At 32.6% G+C, this 14,798-nt stretch overlaps 1 long non-coding RNA gene across 10 annotated transcripts; it reads right to left on the minus strand.

Moving 5' to 3' along the window:
- Positions 1 to 8,430: 8,430 nt before the first annotated feature.
- LOC103501387 (uncharacterized) lies at positions 8,431 to 13,104 on the minus strand. Of its 10 annotated transcripts, none has more exons than XR_007823701.1 (8): positions 12,565 to 13,104; positions 12,318 to 12,461; positions 10,730 to 11,886; positions 10,542 to 10,629; positions 9,956 to 10,175; positions 9,836 to 9,877; positions 8,840 to 8,932; positions 8,431 to 8,663 (listed from the first exon to the last, which is right to left on the minus strand). It is a non-coding gene; the product is annotated as an uncharacterized LOC103501387 (long non-coding RNA). The 10 variants fall into 10 exon arrangements; XR_007823700.1 differs by having other exon boundaries at positions 9,956 to 10,450; XR_007823699.1 differs by adding an exon at positions 10,397 to 10,450 and having other exon boundaries at positions 10,542 to 11,886.
- Positions 13,105 to 14,798: the final 1,694 nt, after the last annotated feature.

Genomic DNA, 14,798 nt, shown 5'->3' on the forward strand with positions numbered 1-14,798 from the left:
TCAGGTGTCAACATACAATAAGTCCCTTTCCATGGATATGCTTCTCTCCCCTACCATTTTCTGGAGAGACGACAGATACTTTAAGGCCCCTATTCTAGGCTTCTTGCCTCTTTCTATCGAGTCCGCTTTGTTTTTGGCTTGACTCGATTTCTCATCTGAATCCAGGGTTAATGAGGCCTGAAAAGCATGGAAGTCAGCTTTTTTCGGGCATTCTCTTGCCAGATGTGTTCTCAGTGTTTGATTGGTAAGGCCTGCGGTCTCTACCAGAATGTTTGTCTCCCCCGACAGCTTTGGGAGAACTCAGACGACTATTCCTATTTCTTCTAGGTAAGGAACTTTGGTGACGTCTCACATCTTAAGAGTCACTAATCAGATCAAACAACCGTTCGGCTACCGCATACGCTGACGTGAGGTCTTGGACCCTTTGTTTAAATAACTTGGTCTTGGCCCACGGTTTCAGCTCTTCGACAAAACAGAAAACTTTGTCTTTCCCTGACATGTCGCGAATGTCTAACATCAACCTCGCAAACTATTTCACGTACTCCCGAATGTTGTCGATGTGTTTCAGATCACGCAATCTTCGTCGAGCCAAGATTTCCACATTCTCGGGGAAGAATTGCGAGTGGAGTTCTTTCTTCAAGACGTCCCAAGTATCTATTGTGCAACGCCCTTTCTATATGTCCATGTATCGGGACCTCCACCACAATTTGGCATCCTCAGACAGATGCATCGTTGCCAATGTCACTTTGACTTCCTCGGTGATTGTGTGTTATGGCCTTGAAGTACTGCTCGAGATCAAATATGAAGTTCTCTAAGGCCTTTGCGTCCCTTACCCAACAGAAGGGCTTGGGTTCTGAAACCTTTACCTTACTAATGGAAATTGTCCCTCCAACTGGAGTTTGGTTTGCCATTGCTCGCATTGTGAGATTCAGTCTTGCGTTCACATCTGCGATTTCATTCCTAACGACATCGAGAGTAGCTCGAAAGTCCTCCGACATGCCGTTTATCATCTCTAAGAGTGTCTTCTGGAAGCTATCTAGCTCATTGACACGGTCCTCCATGTGGACAACAAAGCCCAACGAACTGTCCCCATATTCGTAGTTACCAGTTCTTCCAACTGTCACTTCTAGAGTGTCAACTCTTGCGAACAACTCTTGTATCGGTAATCCTTCAACACGGTTAGCTACCGCATTGACTCTATCAGTTTTCTCAGAAATTTCTTCAAGACGAGACTTCAAGTAGCGGATGGAGTCGAAAACTTCGACTAGGTAGAGCATCTACTCTTCTAGCTCTACTAGTGGGTCTTTCAGGGTCTTACCCGCTTGATTTTTCGTCGACATACTTTGATCTTACTGTCAATTAGCCAACTACGCTTTGATATCACTTGTCACAATCGTAACCTTTAAACACGATTGTGCGACACTTGTTCTGCTCGATCAACAAGTCAGTCGTTCAATATTCGAAATCCACGGACAAATTCGGGGTATGATGTAGCCTCCCTCTACGTTCTTAGGAAAATGTCCTTATAAAATTGGAGAGAGAAAGTAAATTGTTGAAAACATCATGAAGAAAGCGTTGAAGACTGTCAATTGCAAGGAAAATAGCTTAGTTTGCAAAGAGTGCGACAAGGCTTGGGTGGAGGTTCAAATAGTGTGCTACCCCTTATAGTACATATTGAGATTTTTGGCCTTGGCAAGCTTGCATATGAAAAAGCCGAAATGTCACACTGTGGCTCGGCAACACGAAAACGCAAGAAATAACCTAAACTACTTATAATAAGTAAAGACAAAGCGATTTAGGGGTACTCGGGCATACGACCATAGGTAAACAACACCTTGGACAAGTATGCCCGTGACACAAAGCGCGTAAAAAAACGTCTACCTTGATGGTCCTTACCCATCAAGTAAGCAGACATCAAGAAAATCCAACCATCAAGAAAACTAGTTTTAGTCAAAACATGTCATCAAAAACTCTTTTTTGATTTGGCCATAAAAAAAAGAGACTTTGATGTTTTTTGCACATCAAGGAAGTTAAAAAATCTATTGAGAAAACCAGTTTACTTGATGGCTAAAACATGCCATCAAAAACCTTTTCTTGATGGTATTGGCCATCAAGAAACATAAATTTGACGCTTTTTACCCATAAAAAAAATTGGATTAGTCTATCAATATAACCTTTTTTGTTGACGTGTTTTGCCCATCAAGATAACCCTTCTATTGACAGTTTATGTCCGTCAATTTTTTTTTATTATTGACGTTTTTTGCTCGTCAACTGTAACAACTTTTGAAAAATTAAAAAAAAATATAGGGGTCGTCATTACGACCCTCTCATATATGCGACCTAAATCAACAACAAACAAGCTCAAAAAACTACATAACCTACACAACTCTGCCACAACTCTAAAACTCCAGAACTCCAACAACTCAAAACTTCTAACTGCACAACTTCAAACAACTCAAACAAAATATCAAAAATCACAAATATAAATTTCATACCATATTCAGACCATATAATTGAAACGCACATAACATATACTTCATAAACTTACTAGACATCCATCGAATAAACTAATTAATTTTCATCAATCAACTATAAACCAATGTTTCTACAAAAAAATGGTATAGAACAAATAGAATCATATAAGACATAACCCAATAGAAATTGACAGTGTATCACAATTACATAAACTAATAAATATAAGAACCATTAATTCATCGCAATAAATAACATGTATCGTATGTAGCATCCTAAAAATTCATAGTAATAAACTCTTATAACATCCAATTTAGATTCAGTGTAAGGTGCAAACAAAATAAATGTAATGTAATAACTACATTGTACTAAGTGTAAGAATGATAACTGATGGAAAGCATACAGACCAATGGAAAACAAGATCGAAAAAATTACTCTATGAAACTAAACACTTTAGTGATTAACATGCTTAAGACTACCCTATAGGGTTAAAATAAATTCTTACCTTTGAAGCTTTTCCCGACTTCTTCAAAACTTCTCACGATCACGAACCGGACCACCACCAGTGTTGACTCGCTATTCTCCGGACTTATAACCGAGTTCTGGGACCAATTAAGTGAAGGAATTTGAGAAAGAGATGGGAATTGATGAGGAGATTAAGTTGAGATTTTAGAGAAAAATGGTTTATTTTGTAATTCAAAATTACAAAATTGGCAAAAAAAAAAAAATTATCCAATATGAAAAATACCCTATTTATAGACTAATTACATACATAATTGCATGCAATTAGTTTATTAAATATCAACACCTAATAATCCAATAACAATTAGTGGAACTTAGTGTCCTAGGTGTTTACATCTCATGTAGCCACCTATCCCACTAAGTCCTAGTAGGATTATCCAACAAAATGTTGAATTTTTCACTAACTTAGTCCAAGGGCATTTTGGTCATTTGACCATTAAAGTCAAAGACAAACTTTGACTTTTTTAAGTGAAAAGTCTACATTTTGACTTTTTACCATTTTGTCCATCCTAACTAATTTTGACATCCCGAGCATGAATCCATAGTCATCTTTCTGAAATTTCAATCACATTTGAATATAAAGCCGGTCAAAGTTTGACTTTTCAAAGGCAAAAGTCAATACTTTGACTTTTTACAACTTTGACCTTTTTCATCAATTTCGAGCTTCCAAATATGAATCCATATTTATATTTTTAATATTTAAATCACATTTAAACTATAAAGCTCTATAACCGATGGCTATATCACATATATTCTTTAATCTCTCTCTCTGTCTACCTAATTCGAACAATTTGAATTATTCCAGCATATTGTTCTAAGTTAATTTTATATGAGCTAGCAGGGGAACCTAATGGACTTATAGATCATGGGCTCCAACGATCCGAGATTAACTGGCTAAACTTTTTTAAACCTAGTTAATCAACATTCGTTAATTAACAGGTTATTCCACTAAAGTCCTGTAGTTGTACTCCCCTCATTATAGATATATTTGTGTCCATTTGATATAACCATGATCAGTAAGTTAATCCTTTGCAGGTTGTTCGTAACCTCGGTTGGGTCAAAATACTGTTTTACCCTCGAGACTACATCTTGTTCCTTAAGTCTCACTGATTCACTATTAAACATTTGGTTTAAGGCCCAACCTATAAACTGAATCCCTCTCGAGCCAATGAGAGGGCAGGATCCCTTGTTCAAGACTTGGATTCAGTCCTTAAGGAAACAACCTATTTACTAACCCTAAAACGGGTAAGAGTGAATTTCGTCTTGCACTCTATGTTCCTAACCATCCACCCAGTCTTACCCTTGAAATGGGAGGCTTATTGAGCCAGCACCGTTGAGTTGCCCTCACCTACGCAGATCTAAAGATAATATCGATTGAACAGAAGTTCATAGTTAGCTCAGGATTAAGATTAAGTTACCTAGGTCATCATAATCAAAATAATCAGTTTATAAAGTCAATGATGTTATAACTTAAAAGTGACTCTATTGCATTGTTCCAATCTTATGCAAACTCTTTACATAGGATGCCCTCACTCCCATGTCTCTACATGAACGATTCAGGATCACATCGTTTATACTAACTACAGAGTGTGCCGCATCCATAGTGTTCTCTGTTGGGTTTTATGTCCTAAAACTCGTAGATAGTAAATATAATCAATTGACTATCATTAATAAAGTGTTTTATTATTATAATATCAATAAGTGTCATTGATTATATTATTAGTTTTGTCTTAATAACCTAAATCCAATAAACTAACATTCTAAGCTGTTTGATGAGTCTTGAACAGTATGTAGAGACATACGGGGATCAATGTTCAAGATCAGCTTAAAGGGTCTATAGTATAGGGTTAAGGTTGGGTACCTTATCCTGTTAACACTATGGATACGACTCACTTTGTATTTGATACAAACACATTGATCCAATGCCTTCATGTATGCGACAAGCGAGTGAGGGTATCCTATGCAATGAGTTTGCATAAGACTGGACCATGAAATAGTAATCACTAGATGTAACTCCGTTAGCTAGTTGGATTTCTATTTCATTAGGATGACCTATGTGACTTAGTCTTAATTCTGAGTGTATTATGAACTCCTGTTTGCGAGAGATTGTCCTTTGATTTGTACGGGTGAGAGTGGCCAAATTACCGAAGTAATCAAGGGGTAAAATGGTAATTTAACCCAGTTGGTTTTACGAACACTTGTGAAGGACTAACTTACTGGTATTGGTCTATATCCATGGACACAGAAATATATCTACAATGAGAAGAGTTCAGTTGTGAGTCTTTAGTGGAGTGTATACATAGTTAACGAATATTGATTAATGTGGTTAATGAGTTTAGCCAATTAATTTCATATCGTTGTAGCTTCTGATCTATAGGTCCATTAGGTCCCCTTCCTAGCTCATAAAGAGTAATGAGATTTATTTATATTGGTTGTAATTTGAAATGTTCAAATTTACTTTGGGAATTAATATAATGTATATTGATACATTATAACATAAAGTTTATATTTTAATTAGACTTTATTATATAAATTTAATTTTGGATATGATTCAAAATTAAATTACGAGAGAATAAAATATTTGAATAAGTTCAAATATTAGTTTAATGTGAATTAGATTCATATTAAAACTATAAGTTAAAATTTAATGTGTATATGATACATATTAAAACTATAGGTTATGAGAGAAATTTATATTTGAATATGATTCAAATTATGGATTAAATTAAATATAAGATATTTAATTTAGAAATTAATTAATTGGAGAATTAATTAATAGTTTAGTTTAATTTGATTTAATTAAATTAATTAAATTAAAACTATAGGTTATGCGAGAGATATTCATTTAAATATGATTTAAATGAAAATATTAATTAAATATGATTTAATTAATTATTAAAATAATTAATTATTTAATTAAATTAATTAATTAGTTTAATATATTAATTTAATAATAATTATTAAGTTAATAGGGAACGTGGGTGGTTAATAGGGAACGTGGGTGGTTTTCCCACGTTCCCATTTATTATCTTCAACTTCCCACTTCTTTCGTCTGAAGAAGTAGGAATACTTTGTGTAACAAAAATGGTGGTGAGTTCTGTGAAAAGGGATTGCTCTCCCATTTCTCTCTGAACAAATTCTCTCTAAGAAAAATTCCCTTATTCCAATTGGTTCCCACAAACCATCTCAATCAGAGAATAAGAAGGTTTTTGGTGGTGCCCAAATTGGTGATTGGTAGATTCAGAGTCGTCAACGAGCGTAAGTTTTCTTCTCTGTATTTTTCTTCAAAGCATGTTTAACCATAAAAAGTGTTTTTGTAATTTTTTGCCAATGTATTGGTTTTTTTAAGGTTCCAATTAAAATTGGGTTTCTGTAATTCTTCCGCTGTAAGGGGTTTTCATCCCTCCATTCTTGAAATAAGGGCCCAACCTTATTCATACACTATAGATCGTTTGAGCTATATACTCGAACTTGATCCACATTTATGTCTCTACATAAAGTTCAAGTCTACACTAGATAGCCTTGGGACTTTAGTTATTTGATTCAAGATTATAGTATTCTATTTTCACTAATAAGTTCTCAATAACCACTTTATTGAATAGAATATAATTTTAAACTACAAACTACGAGTTTTTAGGACATAAATTCCAACAATAACTTTATGAGATGGTAAAAGAAAATGCATACCACATCTATAATTGTGACGGTCTTTTGCCGTACTATGTTTGCATGAACTTCATAACACAATATCCACATATTGTATTACTCGTCTGTTGAGATAACTTGAGAAAGTTATACACTTAAGCTACTCTAAGCATATAAAGCAATGAGACAAAACTTATTATACTAACGAGACAACTTACAAATAAAAGAAAGTGTGAAATAAAATGTGTAGAACCCTCGACTTACACTAAACTTATATCTAAGTGACTATCATAATTGCAGGATAGTCATTCAATGTATCACCGAAGTATCACGACACACTCAAGCTACTCTAAGTAAATAAAACAATGAGACGAAACATACTCTAAGCAAATAAAGCAGTGAGACGAAACATATTATACTAATGAGACAACTTACAAATAAAAGAAAGTGAAATAAAATGTGTAGAACCCTTGACTTACGCTAAACTTATATCTAACTAACTACCATAACTGCAAGACAGTCACATTCAATGCATCGACAAAGTAAGCATCACGATACACTCAAGCTTTTCTAAACAAAAAATATTATTGTGGAATAGTATTGGTTTTGGAGATACAAGATCAGAAAAATACTTTATTCTTGAAAAGATGCCTAATACCTAATGCAAAGAACGCTTAGGGTATGTTTGGAAGAAGGAAAGGAAAAGGAAAATAATCATTTCCATGTTTGGGGCAAGGAATAAGGGGAGGGAAAAGAATATACATAATTCTCCTTATTCCTTCTTAATCTCTCTTTTTTCCTCTCAATCCCCTCTTATTCCTTCTTATTCCTTCTCTTTCTTCCTTAAAAGGTGTGATATTCTTATTATTATTATTTTAAATTAAAAAATATATTATTATTATTATTATTATTATTATTATTTTAATACTATATTTCAAAATAGAGTTGTATGATATAATTGATGTTCATCGTTTAACTGTATTAAAAAAAACATTTGTTTCCCATATTTCATTTCCTTTCAATGCTATTACGTTGGTCGTCGTTCTTTTAAGTCGATTGTTAACGGTACGTAATTTTTCGATATTGTACTTACAACATCAAATTTAAAAAAAATACACGTAATTTCTTTCGTAATAATGCATCAATTAATTTTTTGGCACGAAAAGCTTGCATACAAAACGTTCAAAATTAACATCGTATTTACAAAAGCTAATGAAACATGTTTTCCAATAAAAATTCCAAATTTCGGTAAATAAAATATGAATATTTGTATATTGGATTTACGATACGAATTAAAAAAAAATACATTTGTACAAATTAAAAAATAATAATAAAATTTTTTAAATCGATTGTTAACAATACGTAATTTTCTGATCAATATAAGAAATTTGGCCTTTAATGTCGGTTGGCAACCGAAATCTTTGCGAGCGTTATTAAAGGCCTTTAATGTCGGTTAGGGTTTAACGTCGCTTTATAACCGACATTAAAGATCTTCAATGTCGGTTATAAACCGACATCTTTGATGGTGTTATTGAAGATCTTTAATGCCAGTTTAGAACTGACATTAAAGATGTCTTTAATGTCGTTTTTAAACCGACACTAAAGATGCCTTTAATGTCGTTTCTAAACCGACATTAAATGCCTCTTTAATGTCAGTTTAAAAACGACATTTTTGCCTTGTTCTGGGCCTGTTTTTTAATTTTATTTTTATTAAATTGTTTCATTATTGTCCATTTTTTATAAACCGACATAAAGCCCATGTAGATAAATATTTTTTCTCACTCCAACAAATCAATTAAATTAATATTATTTTAGAAACTATAATATTTGTCTTTTACATTTGTATACACAAAATAAAATCTTAATATTGTATTTATATATACATTCTACAACAGTACATGAAACAAGATCCTAATACAAAACTTTAACAAGAAATTCTAAACATATCTTCTCAGTCTTCAACCTTCAATAATAGCCTATCTACACAATTGCTTTGCTTTCAACCCGATATGTCTTCAATCATTCTACAAGCAATATCAAAATAAACCATTTAATTTGACTACTGAAACATTCAAAAATTTCTTTATAGCAATTATAAAAGGACATTGAAATTGGCTTAAATAAGAGAAGCTAACACGATTAAGGATGCACATCTTCACAAAAAAAATAGTTAAAACCCAATATATGAAAAGGTAACTACCCTCTGTTCGAGCATTAGTCTTCTGAGTTTTGATGAAAACGACTTTCTCAAAAGCTTCCTTTGTACTATTTGTAGGTTGGTCATCAGTATAAGCTACATCGAAATACTAAATTAAGTAGCTTACTGAAAAAGTTTTACATATATTCTAATAGAGCAGATGCTATAAATATCAACATAATACTACCTCACCATTTTCAATTCTCAATCAAAAACTCCAATTCGTCATTGTTTTTTTTTTATGAATCACATTAATTCCCAAAGACATGCTTTATTTGGTTCTTTCCATCAGTAAACAAGCATAAAATCATGTTTCTTTCAAAATAAAATCCAATGTCATAACAAAGTTCCATAAAATCAAACGCACCATCGAAGGGAGCAGTCAGTTCAATACCATACGAAAAATGAAAAAAGACGTTTGAGTAAGAAGTAAAGAAGAAAGCTACATACTTCATATACAATTCTACTAGGTTTCTTTGTGAGGGTAGACACATCATATATAATATCGGAACGCTCAAAGAACACAATTGTACAAAAAGGCAAAAGTACAGAATCTATAGGATATATCATTTCAAGTAAGCAGTCAAGAAAAAGGCAATATTTCTTGAGACAAGTTTGCGGAAAACAGATCCTGCTCAAGTTGTCAACAAATAGACAATATTCTATAGACAAGTTTAGATCCTCATTGAATCTTAAAGCCCTACCTTTCAAAAAGTAAAGATTTGAACCATATACTCGTATACAAATTTATGAATAAACAATAATATAAACACGATTGAATACTATACAGAGAGTGAATGAGATTATAAATTGAAAGAAAAAAATTAAAGTACAAATTATTAGGAAAAAAATGCAAATCAGAGAGATCTAAATACAATGAAATTACCTTAATTTAGCTATTAGCAATTTCAGATGTTGGTTAGCTATACACATGTTGGTTAGCTATTAGCAATTTCAGATGCACATCAAAAAAATATAAGAAAGGGAGAAATCTCAAACCTCATTCGTAGATGTGAATTTCGTGTTCTTCACTTTTCAGATCTAAAATGAAATGTATTTGAATTTATAATATGAACCAAGGGAAAATATTGATGAATTTAAACTAAAATATTACAAAACCTTGTTGCGGTCGAGCATGACACCCTTATCCATTGCCTTCATTGCAAAGTATTGATCAGTCCCATATAGTTCTACCAAATGCACATTGCCGCCAATTATATAAAGATTTGTGCTTAATTGGCTTCATTGGCTTGAAAGATTTGTGCTTAAAGATCACCAGACTCCAAAGGCTTCATTGGCTTGAAATGTTCCAATCCTATCTTTTTTCGTTGTCCAAAATCTGTACAGAAGAAGATAGCATCAAGTTTTACTAAACTGACAATGACATAAATTCAAGAAAAGATTACACAACGAGCTGACTATAATGTAAAAAATTAAAGTATCTAAAACTTGAAAGACATATGAGTTTGGTTGCAAGAGGGATCAAATTACTCTTTGACAGTATTTATGTTTTTGAGGTAATATCATTCAGGCAAAAGAACAAAGCAAAATGAATATTACCTTCTAGATAGCTTTCCGAGGACTATCCTTTCTATGAGGTTTTGGTTGAACCTTCTATCATTTGTATGATCATTTATGCAAGTGTCTTAAAATGTAAAAACAATTACTTTCCACATAGCATAAAATTGAAAAATGAAAAACAAACCTTTTCAACATTTTCTTCATTATTAGTTCAAGTCCTGTTTCAATGTCCATGATCTACTCAACTTCCAAAATCTTCATTGAGTATATTTCTAAGGAAGAAGCATACAGTAAAGAGAGGGAAAAAAAGATCATAGGGAGTGATAGTCATCATCATTAGAGGAAAAGAAATATATTGAAAGAATATTCCACCTCAGCATCTGTATATGTGCTTCTAAGTCTTATACGTAATGACCACCGAACATGAACATCCAGACATCCAAAAGCAAACAAAAGTAAGTAGTAATACTATACATGTTCTTGAACATATTTGACCTTAACAAGATTAGAATCCCTAAATTTCAATTTTAAAAGCCATCTCTAGAATTAACGAACTAACAATCAACCAGGTACATATAATTTACAGTAGAAAACTACATAAAATAAAGCAAAACTAGACTTTGTCGACTCAAGTCTATCGCATAAGAAAAATCACCTGTGTTAAATCACTAACAGAGAGCATTAAACTGAAAAATAAACTTAATATGTAATTAAATTACTACAACTTTAACTCTTCAACAGAGAGCATTAAACGGTTTTTCTCATATTTCTTTAGAAAAGACACACAATTCAATAATAAAATTAAAAAAAATCAAAATAAACACAAGCCAAAGGATATTCTCCTCCACAGAGAAAGAAATATCACCACTCCACCGTCTCACAACAACAACAAACATAAACTCACCTCTGAAACTTCTCGGAATTAATAAACTTCAAAGATAGTTGCAAAAACAAAACGAAACTCTGAAAATCAAACTCCAACAAATTTTCAATGCTAATTAAAGAAACATAAAACAGACAAAAATACGAACCTTACTCAAATCTTCATCCTTGTGAGAATAAAAAAATGCTTATTTCTATGTTGTAATATACTCTTGACTTGTAACTAGATATCTAAAATAAAACATGAAGTTCCAAAAAACTAAAAAGAACAAAACAAGAACATACATATCTTAAATTTTAGAACATACATATTTGAAATCACAAATTATCAACATTGCATTGAAAATAAAGTTAAAAGAATGAAGTTAGATATCACAATTCAATAAAATTATGAGATAATGCCATAGATATTAGATAGAATCAATTTAGATATTAGATAACATCTGCAGAGAAAACGCCATAGATATTAGATAGAATCAATTTAGAAGTGTCAAATTTGAGATGTTGAAAAAAACTAACATTTTTACTCTTCTTGACTGTGACATGGCTCACACCGGAGATAGGCTTCATTCCAAGCTTCAGCATTGCTTTACGACTCTTTTTCTCACTTCTACTTTGCTTAGACCTACCATTGGCTACTCCATGTCCTACCACAAGAAACTCCATTCTCACAACATATACCAACCAAGTAAGGCATGTGCAACACATAAACACGAAATTATGAAAGGTTGAGGTAACATTCCAAATTAAATGGAAACAAACACAAAATATATGCATTCACTAGATAGAATTTTTTATATCAGCTGCCATCTTCAAAGCTGCCACAACATCCCCCAATTTTGTATATATATAAATGTATATCACACTAATCAGCAACTCTTCTTCGTTTTACTTGTATTATATATTTTGATTGGTGATTATCATTTTTAAAAGTTATAATAAGAGTGCACACACACATACGTATAATAATCCCCTGCACCACAACACTTGGGAAATGAATAAGATAATAACATAAAGAGAAAAAGCAGAGAAAATGCCATAGATAAAGCCTATCTCATAGTATCAAAAATGGCCATACCAACATAAATCCAAGTTAATCAGTAGTTAAAAGATAAAGCTCGTCCCAGTTTCCAACAGAACAAACAATCAGTGATATGGTTTCCACCGGTTTCAATATTACCAGCTGTAACTCAACACGGGAATTTACATACATCATAATATCCTGTTAAGCATACCAAAAGATTATGTTAATCAGTTATAAGAAAACCTGACGAACTATATATGAGCTACTTCCTTAAAATGAATAGAGAGAAAAGAAAGAGAACCTCATTGGGATCAATAGCATCAAGGTATAGAAGTTGAGCAACAATGATATTCGACATATCATCATCAAGGGCTCCACCACAACGAATAATTCTCTAATCCAAAAGCAAACAAAAGTATCAATATAAGAGAAGAAGTCCTTCAAATTGGGATGTTATTGTGGGATTTGGAGATTAGGGCCGATGGAGATGGAGGAGGCAAATGAGGATGGAGGGAGTAAAGTAATTTGTAGCTTTGCAACGGAAACTGAAAGGCTTCGAATTGGAAACATTGTCTGATAGTATGCGGCAGTGTGCGGCAGCGTGAGCCGAGAAGGAGGTGGCTGGAGTCAGATCTTGGTGGCGTCAGGAGTTGCAACACGGTTGGAATTAGCATCACGGCACCAGCAGGAGTCAGATTTAGTTGAGCTTGCGACTGGAGTCAGCACTGGCAGCGAACGATTGAGGCAGCGGCTGAGATGTGGTGACGGGGGCATGAGTGATTAACTTTGGAAGGGATGGAAAAATCGTGGGGAAGGGGAAGAAGGGAAAACTTTAATTTTTTACAAAATTAAAAAAATAAATAACTAATAAAAAAGAGCTTTAACGTCCGTTCTCAAAAAGTAGGATGTTTAATGTCGATTTTAAACCGACATTAAAGCTCTATCTTTAATGTCATTTTAAAACCGACATTAGACATCCGCCTTTCGAAAACCGACATTAAAGCCATTTTTCATTTTTTTCCACCCGACATTAAAGGGCAGATTTCTTCTAGTGGATATTGCACTTACAACATCAATTTAAAGAAAATAAATGTATTTTCTTTCACATGTAACACATCAATTAATTTTTTTGGCACGAAAAACTTGCATACAAAATGTTCAAAATTGACATCATATTTACGAAAACTAATGGGACATGTTTTTCGATAAAAATTTCAAATTTTGGTAAATAAAATACGAATATTTGTGTATTGGATTTACAATATGAATCTTTAAAAAAATAAATTTGTACTAATTAAAAAAAAAATTGTCATATTCCTTCCCGCCACTTATTATTTCCCCCAAACAAGGATTATAAATTATCTCTCATAATCCTCATATTTATTCCTTCTTTCAGACAAGGATTATAAATGATCCTTCCACTTATTCCTTCCCCCAAACAAGAATTATTATAATCCTTTCTTTTTCATAATCCCCCATTTTTCTTATTCCTTTCCCCCTTATTTCTTTCCTTCCCCCAAACACACCCTTAGAGTCCTGGTGAGCAATTAACAGTTTCAATGCAAAATAAATATAGTTTTCCAATATGTTTAGATATCCTTAAAACTATTTCTATATAACAAATAAGACTATCTAAAGATGTTAGCTAGATATTTGTTAATTTAGACATGTAATTTTAGACATTTGAAGATTTCAATTATATAGATATTTCCAAATAACAAATTACCCCGTTATAGTCGATCTAAACTTGAGTTTAAGATATGTGTGTGTGTGTGGGTCACGGTAAATTGAAAAGCCAAAGAAAATCCAGTTTAGGTAAACTAGTACCTGCTCAATAGTTTGGAAAGAAAACCGATTCGCCAAATCTCTCGGTCGTATATTATTAACCTATAGGTTAAATTTTCCACCACAAAAAAAGAAAAAAAGAAAATTAGAAAATACTCTTCCTCCTTCATAAGTGGGCTTGAGTTTATTTATTTCTTTTTGCAGAGGATATGAAAATTTTCCTCAAGTGAAAAGAGCCTAATGCACACACGATACAAACAAAACAAAATAAAATAAAAACCTCACGACAAATGATAAGACCAAACAAAACTAGCAGGGTGAAGGAAAACCAAGACAACTAAGACTTGATAAAAGGGGGAAAAGAAAGCATCCCATCTTCAAAAGATATCTTAAATGGGAAAACCACCAAAGACCTCTAATATCAAGCACCAATACTCTTAAGTCTCTTCTTTTTTCCCAAGTCAAATATTTTTTTTAATCTAACTATGCTCCTAACAATTTAAGTCCACGTCACACACACATTAAAATTTTAAATAAATAAAGTACATGTAAAGGAAAAGTGGAAACATCCATGTAACTAATTTTCTCATACCTATAATTTATAATTCAAATTTTTTCTCTTTCGTAAAGTTTTCAACTACTTCATAAAATTAAAGAATTACTCATATAAACTTCAAAATTATGTTTCACTTTAAGAAACTTTTTTTTTGCCTTAAAAAAGAAACAATTTGATTTACTTTTTCTGTTGCC

The sequence above is a fragment of the Cucumis melo genome, chromosome 9 (genome assembly GCF_025177605.1).
Source record: "Cucumis melo cultivar AY chromosome 9, USDA_Cmelo_AY_1.0, whole genome shotgun sequence".
In the NCBI taxonomy this organism is placed as follows: domain Eukaryota; kingdom Viridiplantae; phylum Streptophyta; class Magnoliopsida; order Cucurbitales; family Cucurbitaceae; genus Cucumis; species Cucumis melo.